General features: G+C 38.7%; 1 long non-coding RNA gene across 2 annotated transcripts in view; it reads left to right on the top strand.

Moving 5' to 3' along the window:
* The first annotated feature begins 2,152 nt into the window (after positions 1 to 2,152).
* LOC149744021 (uncharacterized) overlaps positions 2,153 to 16,710 on the top strand; it is a 64,943-nt gene continuing 50,385 nt past the window's right edge. The window contains exons 1-3 of one of the 2 annotated variants that reach the window (XR_016391569.1): positions 2,153 to 2,724; positions 4,181 to 4,368; positions 8,202 to 8,612. This is a non-coding gene — a long non-coding RNA (uncharacterized LOC149744021). The remainder of the gene's footprint in view (positions 2,725 to 4,180; positions 4,369 to 8,201; positions 8,613 to 16,710) is intronic. The other variant, XR_016391570.1, reaches the window with a different exon arrangement.

Genomic DNA, 16,710 nt, shown 5'->3' with positions numbered 1-16,710 from the left:
GATTGTATTGATAGAAACTTCGCTCTTAGAACTGATTTTGCTGCATCCCATAGGTTTTTGTGTCATCATGTTTTCATTGTCATTTGTTTCAAGGTATTTTTTTATTTCCTCTTTGATTTCTTCAGTGATATCTTGGTTATTTAGTAGTGTATTGTTTAGCGTCCATGTGTCTGTATTTTTTGCACATTTTTCCTGCAATTGATATTTAGTTTCATAGCGTTGTAGTTGGAAAAGATACTTGATACAATTTCAATTTTCTTAAATTTACCAAGGCTCGATTTGTGACCCAAGATATGATCTATCCTGGAGAATGTTCCATGAGCACTTGAGAAGAATGTTTATTCTCTTGTTTTTGAATGGAATGTCCTATAAATATCAATTAAGTCCATCTTGTTTAATGTATCATTTAAAGCTTGTGTTTCGTTATTTATTTTCATTTTGGATGATCTGTCCATTGGTGAAAGTGGAGTGTTAAAGTCCCCTCCTATGATTGTGTTACTGTCGATTTCCCCTTTTATGGCTGTTAGTATTTGCTTTATGTATTGAGGTGCTCCTTTGTTGGGTGCATAAATATTTACAATTGTTATATATTTTACTTGGGTTGTTCCCTTGATCATCATGTAGTGTCCTTCTTTGTCTCTTGTCTTTGTTTTAAAGTCTCTTTTGTCTGATATGAGAATTGCTACTCCAGCTTTCTTTTGATTTCCATTTGCATGGAATATCTTTTTCCATTCCCTCACTTTCAGTCAGTATGTGTCCCTAGGTCTGAAGTGGGTCTCTTGTAGACAGCATAAATATGGGTCTTGTTTTTGTATCCATTCAGCCAGTCTGTGTCTTTTTGTTGGAGCATTTAATCCATTTACATTTATGGTAATTATTGATATGTATGTTCCTATTACCATTTTCTTAATTGTTTTGGGTTTATTATTGTAGGTCTTTTCCTTCTCTTGTGTTTCCTGCCTAGAGAAGTTCCTTTATCGTTTGTTGTAAAGCTGGTTTGATGGTGCTAAATTCTCTTAGCTTTTGCATGTCTGTAAAGGTTTTAATTTCTCTGTCAAATCTGAATGAGATCCTTGCTGGGTAGAGTCATGTTGGTTGTAGGTTTTTCCCTTTCATCACTTTAAATATGTCCTGCCATTCGCTTCTGGCTTGCAGAGTTTCTGCTGAAAGATCAGCTGTTAACCTTATGGGGATTCCCTTGTGTGATATTTGTTGCTTTTCCATTACTGCTTTTAATATTTTTCTTTGTATTTAATTTTTGATAGTTTGATTAATATGTGTCTTGGTGTGTTTCTCTTTGGGTTTTTCCTGTATGGAACTCTCTGCATTTCCTGGACTTGATTGACTATTTCCTTTCCCTTGTTAGGGAAGTTTTTGACTCTAATCTCTTCAAATATTTTCTCAGACCCTTTCTTTTTCTCTTTTTCTTCTGGGACCACTATAATTCGAATGTTGGTGTGTTTAATGTTGTCCCAGAAGTCTCTGAGACTGTTCTCAGTTCTTTTCATTTTTTTTTTCTTTATTCTGCTCCCTGGCAGTTGTTTTCACCATTTTATCTTCCAGCTCATTCATCCATTCTTCTGCCTCAGTTATTCTGCTATTGATTCCTTCTATAGTATTTTTAATATCAGTTATTACATTGTTCATCACTGTTTGTTTGCTCTTCAGTTCCTTTAGATCCTTGTTAAATGTTTGTGTTTTTCTCCATTTTGTTTCTGAGATTTTGGATCATCTTTACTGTCCTTACTCTGAATTCCTTTTCAGGTAGGTTGCATATTTTGTCTTCATTTATTTGGTCTTGTAGGATTTTACCTTGCTCCTTCATCTGTAACATAATTTTTGTTGTTTCATTTTTTTTTTGATGGGAGGGGCTGTATTCCTGTCTTACTGGTTGTTTGGCCTGAGGCTTCCTTCAATGGAGTTTGCAGGAAGTTAGGTAGAGCCGGACCTTGGTGCCGAGATGAGGACCTCCAGGAGGCCTCACCTCAATTAATATTTCCTGGCATCTGAGGTTCTTTGTTAGTCCAGCAGCTTGGACTTGGTGCTCCCACCACAGGAGCTCGGGCCTGACCTCTGGCCTGGGAACCAAGAACCTGCAAGCTGCATAGCATCATTAAAAAAAAAGAATAAAAAAGAATAAAAGGAGAGTACAATAACAAAGAATAAATATAAAATTAGAACAATAAAAAATGTATTAGGAAAAATAAAAATATAATTGAAACAACTGCAACTGCAACAAGGGAAAACAAAACCACACCAGAAACAAGAAAAAAAAGTGGTGGGGGGGAACAACCCAAAAGGAGCAGAACAATAACAAAGTATAGAGAATAAAATAAAATTAGAAAAATAAAAGGTTTATTAGAAAAAAATAATTATATTAATGAATTATCAAGAAGAAGGTAAAACAGCACCCTGACCTAAAAGAAGAGAAAAGGAAAAAAAAAAAAAAGGCCTTGGCTCTTGGGGGTGGAGTTTAGGTGGGGGGGTGGAACTTAGGCAGGGGCAGGGTTTAGGGTTGGGCAGGGCCTAGCCAGGGTGGTGACGTTTGAGTGTGGGGCGGGGCCTAGACTCAGGACCCACACAGCCAGAAAAGGCCTTGGGTGTGGGGACTAGGCTGGGCAACATTCAAGTGTGTGGTGGGGCCTCTGCCTAGGACCTACACGGAATGGGAGAGGCAGCACATCCAAAGGGGTTCTCTGGAGTGTGGATTTCGGGAGTTTGGAGGTAGGGCCATGGGTGAGGGTGTGTGTGTGGGGTTTAGGCCCAGGGTGTTTGGAGGGGGTCTCAGAAGGGGTCTCCGAGTGTAGAGGTGGGGCCCTGGGTGGGGGTGTAGGGGCAGGGCTTGGGCTCTACCTGGTAGGAGGGAGGCTCCCAGGGCAGAGGATTAGGCCTGGGAGCCCAACAGGCTCCCTGGTGCCTAAGTGGGCAGCGAAAGCACTGGCCGTGTTCCTTTCTGTTCCTCCACGCCCTCCCCCATGGTCTCTCCCAGGGTCTCCACAGTCGCCGCTGGACCCTAACTGTGGGCTGGTCCCACTGAGTGTAGGAACTCCTACCCCCACCCATTTGCCCCTCAGGGGTGCAGGTCCCAGAGGTCTGGCCTTTACTTTTGATCCCCCTTTCCTCCCTCCCACTCCGTCAGGACCCACGCAGCTGGAGGGGTTTAGGTGGGCAGAGGATCAGGTCCGGGATTTCATCAGGCTTCTGGGGCCCAAGAGAGTAGGGGAAACCTAGCCACCCTCCCTTTTGATCCTCTGCCCTCCCAGTGGTCCCCCAATTTCCCCCTCCAGGTGTGGGATCTCTTCCTCTCCCCCAGCTGCCCCTCAGGGGCGCCAGTCCAGTCTCACCTCCACTTCTCCTCCCCACTCACTCTCCCCATGCCCCATGTCGTACTTGGTTGCTGGGGGTTCCTCCCGTCCCCTTAGGCGTCCGTGGTCCCCTACCGGTGCCTGGTAGGTGCCCTAGTTGTGCCAAGATGCGAATTTCATGCCCTCCTAGTCTGCCATCTTGACTCCCCCATATTTTCTTTAGTGCTTTATAAGGGTAACTGGGTAATTAAGTATGAAAAGTGAAACCACTGATATAAGTCAGTTCTATATTCACTTTAATAACTGTTAGAACAAAATAGCTGTTAAAATATCTTACACACTGAAAGTGGTAATTGTTTTTTGATCTATGATTATGTATCTTTTAGCACAGAGAAGCTGCCCACTCTGGCCATTCATGTAGCCCTGTTTGGAATCACTTTAAAATGCTTATCTTAGATTTCTAAGTGCTTAAGGCCAATGTCCCGTTTAAAAAACATTCTTCCATACAGGTCCAGTGACCCCTTTTCAGCACCTTACTTATCTTTCTATGCCTTAGTTCTTCATTTGGTGATAACAGTAGTTCCTACCTGATAGAGTTGTTATGTGATTATATGAGGTAATGATATTTCGAACGTGCTTAAAATAGTTGTTTGGCATGTATTAGTGATGTTTCATTTAATCCTCACTTGGGACTTATCTTGAGAGCTTAGTAAAACACCATTCAAATATAGCACTTAAAAGAGTGCCTGGCACACAGTAAGTATTCAGAATAATTTATGGAAATAATTCTTCTTAATTTTTTTCTCCTCGTCTGAATCCTCCCCAGCCACATTTCACAAAAGTATCTTAGCACCTTTTATGCTCTTTTGTCTCAGGGCAGGCTTGTATTTCAGTGCTAACTTGCAGAAATTTCCTGGACGATATATTCCTCTCCTGGGTTTTGATCTTTAAAGGCTGAGCATCCTGGAAAGATGATACTAAGTGCCTATGTTTAGGATTGGAATTTTGGAGGATGCACATTGATGGTGACAGGATTTTGGAAGGAATGGGAAGCAGTTTGAAGGTGAGATTCTAGAGGCTCCTAGTCTCAGCGTACATCCCCAGGTACATACATGGCGTAAAATCAAATAGCTTTTAGATTATAGACTTGCATAATGAGGATTTCTGCTGTGGCCACAGAAGACTGCAAGATGAAGCTCTTTCTCTAGAATGTCCTAAATTATGGGTGAACCCTGAAGGTGATACACCCAGCAATGGCAGAGATCAGAATTTCCTAGCAGCCCATTAGGCTTTTGAGGCTGAATATAATTTGATTAAATGAAAATAAAATCATTGATCATTCTTGCATACCCTATAAAATGAGATTCACAGCCCTTAACCAGAGAAATTGGGTCCTTTTATAGGCTAACTTTGTCTCTGTCAAACTGGGATATGCACCTCCTGATGATCCAGAAGGACAGTTGAATATTTAATAATCTGAGCTCCAGGATCCATTACCCATCTAATAGCTGTTCTTTGGAGGAAACGCAAATGACTTTTTCCTAATCCTTATTCAAGGATGAGTCTTAAAAAACTCTGGAAACATAAACAGCATGAGCTCCATCGAGAATAGTGCAGAACAAGCACACATTAAATAGTAAACTAGAAGGAATCTGAAAGAGTCAATGGTGGTCATTTTGAAGTAAAAATTCTAAACCCAGTGGTGGATGGTAGGACAGATAATGACACATCTAGTCACCACAGACTCCCTAATAAAGCATAAACCTTAGCTTTGTTGCAAGGATGAAAGTAATGGTGCTGCTTAATGGGAGCAGCAGACCAGAGGTGTTTAATCACCTAAAATCACTGATGGTAAAATCACCTCATCGTGCTTATGGAGGCAAGGATCATTTACACACACTTCAAGTCACCCTTGACAAACAGGCTCTTTGTTGATTTCATTAAGTGCCGAACTTTTCTCACCCACCTCGCCTCAGGATGCACACATTTCATTTCCATGCGTTTTCTGGGAGGACAGTCCATGTCATTTGCCAGCATTTCGGCCAACATATACATAATCAAATGCAGCCACCATGGAACATGGGCTGAGAAACAATCCATCCAGTGTTTAATGAGTAACATTAGCATGCTCTTAAAAGCACTAATAGCAAGTTTCATTACTGTTCATTTTAGTGTGAATGGCAGCTATCCAAAACCTAACCATGTACTAAATTCATTTTAGTAAAAGCAGAAAATAATAAATAAAATAAATGATTGTAATTACAAGTTACTTCTAGAAGTTAGACTTATATTAACATGACATTAACTCAGAAAAGAAACACTTTCTTCTTTTTGTTTTCCAGATTACAATTTTCTTTTAGGAAACCCTTTCTCTCCTACAGTGACTTTCAATCTAATATTGTCTTCAAATTAATTTTCATTATTTTATTATAAAAGTGATGTTATTATACTTTTTGGGATTTTGATCCTGAGGATCAGAAATTGTTCAGAAGGCATTTGGAGTTTTCTATAAATTTGTTTATATTGACTTTTGCAGTATCCACTCCCACTGCTTTCTTGTGTGCCTTCCTATACTTCTTCCCTTTCCAGTCTCTTCAGGATGTTCCCCAGCTCCTTTACAGCTATGGTTCTGGATGTGATTTTAGTTCTGCAAGTCACACATTCTCACGGGGACATGGATTTGGAATTTTCTTGTGCAGATGGTGGCAGAGGTTCTCAGTTGCTGGAGTCATCAGCTTCAGCGGTGTTTCCTGATTTGAGAATCTGCTTCCTCACCATTGCAGAGGCAGTAGCTGTTGTGGCAGCCTGGTGTGGCCAGAACCTCAGTCTAGGGTCTGTTGCTTCCCTTCTCTCTAATTATAAACTTTTCTACTTCAGGTATCTAGGAAAGATTCTATGCTCTACAGCTGAACCCTGAGTAAGACTGCCTTGGTGCCTACTTCATAGATTGCAAACATTTTGGTGATTAAATGGGATACTTGCATACAGTTTCCTTAGCCAAATGCCTGGCACAGAGTGGATAATAAATATTAGCTTCTATTTTCCCCTCATAATGCCTAGGGTGGTTCAATGTGAACCTACCTGATAGAAAAATTAAATCCTCAGTATACTTTTTAGTTACATGGTGACTACATATGACACAGTAGAGAAAGACATAGAGACAGTGTGTTATAATGGTAGGGCCAGAGAGTGGTGAACAATATTTAGAGTAAAATGATCTAGGTTCAACTCTCAGACCTACTTATTGTTTGGCCTTGAGCAAAGTTTTCTGGGGTTTATTTGTTCCAGCTACAGTGGGAGATGAACTGCGTTTTCTTTAATGTTTCTCAAGTTTTTAAAATTCTGAGACTTATATTCTAGTTTCATTTGCTTCTAATTTTCAGTAATGATTTGAAATAACAAGAATGTTCACTTCTTTAGATGACTCATTGTTTAAGGCGTATGATAGCAAACGATGAAGTTGTTTTGTTTTTTTTTTAAGACTTGCCTGATGCTTGCCATCATAAAAGGTGAATTAAGCAATGCAAGGAAGAAAAAAAATAGAGGTGAGGATAGTACATTCAATGCATTTGGGAGGGTAAAGAAAAAAGTCCTCTTAGTTTAGTTTGTCTTATCAGTGACAAACTGAAACTGGTTTTTCATAGTAACACCTGGTCATTGTTCTAAAAATATGAAACTTGAGGCCTGTTTGTTGTTGTTGTGTTTTTGTTTTTTTACAGTTAGAAACCTTGATTACAGTGCTACATTTAGAAAATTTAGAAAAGGCACTCTGAGGAACTGAAAATTGTAGAAGAAAATAGAATCTCTTAAGGGTGTAGGAAGTAGATAAAATCTCTGGCAGAGAAAAGCAGTTTTCACAAAAATATAATAGAGAAAGATAACTGAACTTATTATAAAGGCACCTAACTAAAAGGGAAAAATCAGTAGAGGAAAGGAAGTTATCTCCTAGTCTTAAGCTGTTTAAGGTCTTGGGATGCCAGGAAAGATGCAAAATGCCATTTATTCTTTTTCTTTCTCTCTCAAAACTGCTTTAAAAATCCATGAAAAAGGGCTTCCCTGGTGGCGCAGTGGTTGGGAGTCTGCCTCCCGATGCAGGGGACACGGGTTCGTGCCCCGGTCCGGGAGGATCCCACATGCCGCGGAGCGGCTGGGCTCGTGAGCTGTGGCCACTGAGCCTGCGCGTCCGGAGCCTGTGCTCTGCAACGGGAGAGGCCACAGCAGTGAGAGGCCCGCGTACTACAAAAAAAAAAAAAAAAAAAATCTACGAAAAAATCAAGCCTGCCTTTTAGCTGTTAAAATTGAATTTTTAAAAAATGACATGGGTTCAGATTTGGATTGACATTATTGACTAGTTACTCTTCTTTTCATACAAATGATAGCAGTATCAGTGTTTGAATCTGGCTCATTTGGTTACGAGGAAGAATTCAGTCAGATTATTGCAGTGGACAAATGGTTGTTATAATTACATATGGACTCTGACTGGACCTGGAAGCTGAGGCGTAGAGAGAAATATTTTGCTCCCTCTCTGAGTCTTTGGTGCTCTGTGTCCATCTGCTGTATTCCCCATTCCAACCTCTGGAACTTATCTGCTGACGCTGGTTTTCTACATCTTCATTGTCCAGCTTGCCTATTTGCGTAGGTTACTTCTCCTAGATTATCTTTGTCCCCTTTCTACAGCACACATTTTTTTCTCTAACTTGTATTTTAATCTCATGTATAACATAGGAAGCCTTGCCTCTGTTGGGGTAAGGAAAGCATTTTCCTCTTTTCTCCTCAGAGCAACTCCTTCATTTGGGAATATGTAACTAATATGATTGAGGGAATTGGGACCTGGGCTGCCAAGAATTTACCACTCGTTCTTATTCTCATTCTCTTGTTCTTTCTGTTTCTCACTAGTTTCACTTCAGAGGGAAAGAAAGAAATCCTTTTTTTTTTCTTTTTTGGCCGCACCACGCAGCATGGGGAATCTTAGTTCCCCAACCAGGGATTGAACCCGCAGTGGAAGTGCATAGTCTTAACTGCTGGACCACCAGGAAAGTCCTGAAAGAAGTCTTGATTTTAAATTCCAAGCTGTATTCTGGCTTTACCAGAATGACAGCTGTTAAATTTCCCCTTTTGATTTCTATGTATATTGATCTACTGGTTCAAGATCCATAAGGCAGTGATTCTCAACTGGAAGTGATTTTGATAGGGGACATTTGACAATGTCAGAAAACATTTGTGATTGTCAGGACTGAAGAAGGAGATTCTACTGGCTTCTGGTCATTAGAGTTCAAGGATGCTGCCAAACATCATTCAATGCACCAGGTAACAACCCGCGTTAAAAATAACAATAATAATACTGCTATATTTAAAATAGATAACCAACAAGGAGCTACTGTATAGCACCAGGAACTCTGCTCAATACTCTGTAATAACTTATATGGGAAAAAAAATTCGATAAAGAGTAGATACATGTATACGTACAACTGAGTCACTTTGCTGTACACCTGAAGCTAACACAGCATTGTTAATCAACTATACTCCAATATAAAGTAAAAATTAAAAAAATTTTTTCTAGCCCCAAATGTCAGTAGTGCCAAAGTTGAAAAATTCTGCCATACGAGAAGTAAAGGGTTTGAGATTAATTATTGCCTTTTTATTCAAAAACTATTTTATTACCGTTTCTAACTATCTAATCTCTCAATTACACCCTTCCAGATTCCCAGGGAAAGATATGAATGGTGAAGTCTATTTTTGAACTAGGCCCCACAAAGCACAGCCTTCTGCCAGTCCAAGGGTTCAAGTTCCTTAGTCCAACCCGAACAACTATGACTCACAAGTTATCAGCTATGATTATAAAATAAAACATGGACATGTTAGCTCTTGTCTCTAAAAAAGGTAGATAATTTTTTTAGAAGGAGATGTGATTAGGTAGGAATCATAAAACATGTTCAGACCAAAAAAATAAAATATAATTTCCTTAATACTTAATAACTTTTAATTGATGACAAAAATCAAGTGAGTCTTCTATCATGTACATTTTAAGCCAATATGATTCAGTAATATTGTTTTGGATATTCAGTTACTATATTTGTGAGAACACTTAATTTTTATTATCGCTGAGAAAAAGGAAAAAACTAATTACATATTGGATTAATTTGTGAGTTTCCTATCCTTAGGTACCCTGGGGGTCTATAATTCTTACTTCCAGGAACTCTTTGTAAGCCTTTTTTCCAGAAAAGAGTTTCAGACCAGGAATGCAGAGGCAAAGCAGAACACATTGTAGATGCTAATATTCACTAGAAGAGGAGCAAGGGAGCTGTTTTCGAAGGAGTGAGAAGGAGTGTTGTGCACAGATTCTGTTATGACTTTAATGGAAACAGTGCATGTCATTCCCACACAGCTTGCTGAGTACTTGCCCCTGAGAATATAGTGATTAGAATGAATGATGTGCTGGGATTAAAACACTTTACTGTTTAGTTCTATTTGTTGGGAAACATTTACTGTTTCTAGCCCTGGTTTCCCTTATGATATGATTAGGCAGAGAGGAGTCACTTTCCTGAGGAAACTGAGGTCACAGTGTTCTCTCACGATATAAAGCTCGTGAGGCATGTGGAAGAGCTGAGATCATGGATTTGGAAAGGATCGCCGTAGAGTTGTTAAAGTAAAATTTTCTACAGATAACTTACTGATCTAGTTGACTTCTATTCAGTGATTCATGACTTGGGTACTGTTTAATCTAACAGGTAGAAAGGAGCTCTGAAGAGCAGTACAAGGTGAGAGCTTTTTATAGACCAAAGTGAGCAGGGTCAAGGACGATGTACTGGTCATTTGCTAATGGGTTAATGAGAGTTCCTTTCCTTATATGGAACAAGGAGCTGGATAAGGGTTTGGTAAGCAGGCAAGCATGATTGGTTGGTTGACCTGGGCCTTCCTTTGCTTGGAGAGCCCAGGTAGGGAAACTTAGATAAATTTTGGTTTGCTGATGTGGGGCTTAGCATGAGTGATTCCATCTTGGACCTAATCTGGTTACTTTGACAGAGTCCTTGGCCTATCACATAGTCTTTACTATGCAAATAGGGCCAGTCACTTCAGAATTTTGAGAATTGATCTCAGTATCTTTCTACTGAAGACAATAACTGCTTTCCAGCATTGTGGCAAGACATTTAAGAGCTTCCATCACAGCTCCAGCGCAACTTAACCACGTAACCAGTTCTGTGAATGCTGTCATGTTCTGGAATATTATCGTGCCTCACTTTTCTGTTTTGTAAATTTGGGAAGATTGTATCTGCTTCACAGGGTTTTTTGAGAAAGAAATGAGTTACTAATAATGACTGCAAAGCACTTGTGACAGTGTCTGTCTCAAATGTTATTATCATTGTTAATGCACGTTGAGCTTTTAGCTCAGTGCTTGAAAACCTGGTTTTACACAATGCCCTGTATTATTATTGCTAGAAACAAAGAAAAATAACAATTTACGTCAAGGGAGAATCCAGTAAATGATCTATGAAAGTCTGTTATTGCCTAAACCAACATATACTTTGTGATAGTGATTAGGCTGGGTGGGAGCCATCAGTCAAGCCAGAAGGATGAGGCAAATGAGGAAACCTTTTCAGAAGACATGTGGATGATTCTAGGGAACTGGATGACATTTTGGTTGGGGGCATAACTTCACAGTAATTGAACACTCCCCAAATATCATTTTTAAAGTAAACTTACCTTATTACTGTTAGTTGGAGGCATAAATTTCCACTCTGTGAATGCCCTGTGCATTTGTGGATCCGATTGCAGGGTTAAACAAAATCAACAGAGTCCTTCCATCCCATTCATTTCTAATGCAACCTGTATTGCTACCATCAGCAGCAAAATAAAATCTTTTCCATTTACCTCTGACTCAAAAAGCAGAGGGAGAGGCATTTTGAGATAGTTTAAATAGGGAAATGGAGACTTAGAGGTTAAGTGATGGGTTTAATGACAGTGGTGCTTCATGTTAGTACTGTATTTCATTTTTCAAAGTATATCCTCATAAATAATCTCCTTGGATCTATACAACTAAATAGAATAGAAACAAGAATATAAGACTGTTATCTCCGTATAACAAATTAGAAAGCTGATGTTTCTCTATCAGATGTATACTCAGGCTAAACTGGAGACATTGATTCCAGCTCTCACTGTTACGTAGGGGAGCTTCTCTTGCTATCATTGTAAAGCCTACAGCATTTCCCCAGCATTGACTTTATTCTGATTTCTTTAAAAATAAACTCCTGGGCTTCCCTGGTGGCTCAGTGGTTGAGAGTCTGCCTGCTGATGTGGGGAACATGGGTTCGTGCCCAGGTCCGGGAAGATCCCACATGCCGCGGAGCAGCTGGGTCCGTGAGCCACGGCCGCTGAGCCTGCGCGTCCGGAGCCTGTGCTCTGCAACAGGAGAGGCCACAACAGTGAGAGGCCCGCGTATCACAAAAAATAAATAAATAAATAAACTCCTGCTAGTCTTTCTTGAGTTAGATGCTGATAGACCTAAGAAAATGAGTCTAATTCCTCTTCCCCATTAGCCCTAAAGCTAACATACCTGCAGATCTTCTAAGTTACTCTTTTCTCTAAATCAGACTTCCCTCAGTAGTCTGAACTTATCTATCACAAATTCTAGAACTTTCATCATACGTCAGAAAAATGTACTTTATCCACTTCCCTGAAGAAAGAAAACAAGTATAATTCACTCAGCTAATATTGACTGATGGCCAACAGTATTAGAATCTTATTGTGTGTTTATGTACAGTCATGAACAAAAAAGATACAGTCCTTGAAATTAGGTAATTTGCTTATTAGGGCAGGGACATAGGTGATATTCATGAAATAATTTAAAATTTTATTCAGCAGTAAGTTGCCATGAAAAAAATAAAATAAAAAACAGTGTTCTTGAGCATTATATTATATTGAATGGAGCAAGAAGTTATCCCTGAGGAAATTGCCTTTGAAAGACAAAAAAGGAGCCAGGCATTCAAAAATCTGGGACAAGAGAGAGCCAAATAAAGGAAAATGTTAGTGCAAAGATGGGAGCCAGGCTGGTGTGATCAAAGGATCAAGAGGATTCCAATAAATAAGGACTAAGTTGAATAAGGGTGCAAATGAGAAGAATTGAAGTTAGGGACATAGGCAGGGACAGATATTCTGGGGCCTTAGGATGCCCCATAAAAGGGATTTGGATTTTATTCTAAATCCTAGTGCTATCTATTGGTTTTGAGTGTGGAGAGACTTGATCTGATCTCATTTTTAAAAGAATACGCTGGCTGTTTTAAGAAAAATGAATTGTGGGGAGGCAAGAGTAGAGTCTGGGGACTAGTGAGAGGCTTCCAGTAAACCAAAAGAGATTATCATGTTCAAACAAGGACTTGATGATGCATTGTCTTGCCTTAGAGTTGGGGCGGATGGTGATTGAAAGGGAAGAATTGGACACTTCCTAGCTGGGGATTTGAGTAGCTGGGTGGACAACGCTGTCCTCACTTGAAGTAGGAAAGACTTAGGGTGAGAGAAAAGGTCTTGGGGCTGGGGACAAATGGGTAGTTCTGGTTTTAAAACAATTATGTCTGGAATTTATATTTTGTTTTAGATGTGTTCTCACTTATATGCAGTACAGGGTAACAGTAGTTTCCCTTGAATTTGAGCCGTTATTTCTATTATATCAGCCTCAGGTTGTAGTTGTTTATTAAGCAGTCATGTGTAGAAAAAAATGTATTCAGTGAAAAACCTTTCTCTCTCTCTCTCTCTCTCTCTCTCTCTCTCTCTCTCTATATATATATATATATATATATATACACACACACACACACACACACACACACACACACGTACTTTTTTTTAATGCAGGCTTCTTAGATTTCCCTTCTTGGTTATCAGATTCTAGCTCTGTTTCTTGTCTCTGAGCTATTTTGCACCTCTTTGTAAGTTGCAGGTAACTAATAGATATATAAACTCTTCTCTGTGCAGTAGTGATTTTAATTGAGTACCTTTTTTCTGTGGAAAACTGGTTTTGTCCACATTTGCAATTAATTTCAACATTCCTTTACTCCATATGAATTTTTCTTCCTTTTCCCTTCATTCAGTTACAACATCTGCTTGATTTCCTCATCTAAGTAAAGTAAAATCTTTAATGTGCATTCCTTTTTATATCTGTATGAGAATCATAGCTTTACTTTTTCCTAAAAATGATCTTTTAGCACAGTTCTCACCAATGGCTCATATTGCTCTCCTGGGCAGATGAACACCCATATGTTTTCACACAAACTACTGTAAAGTTGTGCTCCCGAATTCTGTATTTAATAATGTGACATTAACACATTTCATATGATGCCAATTTCCCAGAAAAATTCTGGACTCTCATGTGAAATACCCAGAATCAATTTTGCCAGTACAATTATGAATTCAAATGTCAAATGATTCATTTTATACCTCAGCCCCAAGAACATTGCATCCTCCTAGTGGAAGGGAGAATTTCTAATGATCAGTCTTTGAGCTTCCACAAGCCATTTAGTAAAATTTTAGGCACTTTGTGTACAACAGAATTAGTTTGTCAATAATGAAAGATATCATTGAGTGTTTCTAAGCAAATTCATACATTGCCTCTATTCTCAGAAGTGTATACTTCAGTGACTAAGGTTCTGAGAGATTGTAATTCATTAATTCTTAGAGGAAACTTACTTGAAGTTATATTCTAAAACTGTCTTTTAAAAAAGATTAGCTCATGACTCATAAATTGGAGTGGTTCATTTTTTGTCTTGTCAAGGAAGAAGAAAACGTACTTTACTGACAAGGAAAAAGAAACATTGCATCTTTGGCAAAGGTGCAGTTTAAATATTTAGAAAATTGTGATTCATAAGTCAAAAAAGGTAACGATATAATATCATTTCCAGAGCTGTATCTGTGCAAGCACTTTTTGTACTCATATAACATTAATTGATTTTAAGGTATCATTTGTATAAGTTATTATTAACATTGAAAATATAAATCATGAAGATTAAATGACACAATTAATTTACAAAAAATAAGTTCATCTAACGTTTATTTTGTAAGACTTTTTAAAAAATATTATGCCAGGCCTGGCAAACTTTAACAAATATTTTAATTTCTTATAAATCATTTTTTGAATGTGACTATTTTAGAGGAATTATAGATGAAAACAGAGTTTTGGTTGACAAATTGAAAACTTCACAAAGAAAGAAGCATAGATTTATTGATTGATATAGCTAATATGTTTATGGCATCTGTGAGAGCCACGTATACAGGTAGATTGTGAGATGGGTTGATGATTACCAATTTTGTTCTGACGTTATGAAAATAAAAACTCAAATGTTACACAAAACTTATTCTTTGAGTTGGGGTGGATGGCTATTGAAAAAGAATAATTAGATGCTTTCTATTTTGGGGATTTCAGTAGCTGGGTGGACACTGTTGTCCTGACCTGAAATAGGAAAGACTTATGGTGAGGGGGAAGGTCTTGGGGCTGGGGTAAGAATGGATAGTTCTGTTTGTAACAAACTTACTTCTAGAATTCACATTTTATTGTAGATGTGTTTTTACTTGCATGCAGTAGAGGGTGACTGTAGTCTTCCTGGGACTTGAGCCTTTATTTCTGTTATATCAGTCTCAGGTTCAGTTGTTTGTTTAGCAGTCATGTGTGGAAAAGAAAGATGTATTGCATGGAAAACTATGCATCTTCCTTAGATTACCATCTGTAAAATGCTTACTTTAAAAACCTTAGTTGAACTTACTTTTATCCATACTGGGTTGACATTTTTGGTATATTTTTAACAGTTCTAAGACAAAATATTTCACTTGTCATTGAGAGATTATACACTAGACTTGGGGAAACGTGGGGGCTATCCTGATGAGGCCTCTCATTTACATTTCCTCATTTGTGAAAGAGAAAGTATTTAGTTTCTGGAAACTTGGGGTTGCCTCCCCCCTCTTTATGTTAGACTACATTTTGAATTGGCCTTAGAGTTCCTTCAAATAAAGCAACAAGCAATAAATGGATATTTTCATACTTCTATAAGCTCTCTTCTTGAAGGAGAGATCCCTTGTAGTATTCACCATTTTAGCTCCAGAACCTACATTGTTGATGGTTGAGGGTAGATCTCATAGAGGTGTCTTTGCCTTACTGGGGAGTCTTTGTATGGCTTATAGGGTACAATTCTAAGGTCAAAAGGAAAGTGATTGACTCTATCCCTAACATTTCTCAAGGACCCGTGATGATAGAGAATCACAACTCTCTTCCCACATTTGGTACCCTAAGAGGTAGATTTCTGTTTATTCTGTATAAGAAATATTTTTATTTATTACTTTATTTTATTTTATTTTATTTTTTGCGGTACACGGCCTCTCACTGTTGTGGCCTCTCCCGTTGCGGAGCACAGGCTCTGGACGCGCAGGCCCAGTGGCCATGGCTCACGGGCCCAGCTGCTCCGCGGCGTATGGGATCCTCCTGGACCGGAGCACGAACCCGTGTCTCCTGCATCGGCAGGCGGACTCTCATCCACTGCAGCACCAGGGAAGCCCAAGAAATATTTTGAAAAGAAGCAAACATCATTTCTAATCAAAGAGATGTTTTTCAAAGGAGTTCTTCAAAATGTACATGTTCTTTTCCTTTGGGATAGTACATAAGATCTACCTTCTGGAAAGGTACACACATATCAAATCATGTGCTTCTTCCTTAAAAGGAAAAATTCATGTTTGGTCAATCCTCTTTACTTCCCATAAGGAAAAATTAACTCATTTCTTAGAGTGTCCAGAGAGTCTCAAGCTCATAATGAGTATTTTATGGAAATTTTCTCATAATTGAAGATTAATGTTTAGTTTATGATTTTATTTCAATAATCTCTACCATATTTATTTTTAACCCATTGCACAAATAGGGGTAACATAAGTTGACTAAAGCAGTATAACAAAGATTTTATGTTTGATGGACTTGGGAAGAGGGAGGAATAAGAAGTTTTTACACCCTTTTTCTCACTTGTTCCCAGCAGTGATCTCAAGTTTCAGGACAGTCTGGATGGCAAATAGGCGAATAGAGAAAAGTATGCTTTGTTTCTGTGGCAGTCTCAGAGCCAGTGACTTCTCTGGGAGAGAGGTAGCTTATCCAGCCTAAAATTTTGAGACTGAAAACTTAGAGGCAAGCTGGTGCAAGATTTCTGCAGGATAAAACCCTTGGTGCTACTGCCAGAATAGAATAGATGTCTGGTTTGTGATATTAGTTATCTGTTACATTCTTGGAAAGGCTAAATATCAGCTTCCCTGGTACCCAGCAAATGGCGATAGGTCAATTACTGCTGCTCTAAATGAATATTTTTAAGCAACTTTTTCCCCTTGGCATTATTTAAAGCATAAGTGGTTAGATTTATTTATTTATTTTTCACCAGCGTATACATGT

The sequence above is a fragment of the Delphinapterus leucas genome, unplaced genomic scaffold, assembly GCF_059928025.1.
Source record: "Delphinapterus leucas isolate spDelLeu-1000000601 "Yukka" unplaced genomic scaffold, BTC_Dleu_Yukka2 spDelLeu_asBTCV2_sq25, whole genome shotgun sequence".
Taxonomy (NCBI): domain Eukaryota; kingdom Metazoa; phylum Chordata; class Mammalia; order Artiodactyla; family Monodontidae; genus Delphinapterus; species Delphinapterus leucas.
Note: the sequence above shows the minus strand (reverse complement) of the source record. Positions and strands in the feature narration are given on the sequence as shown.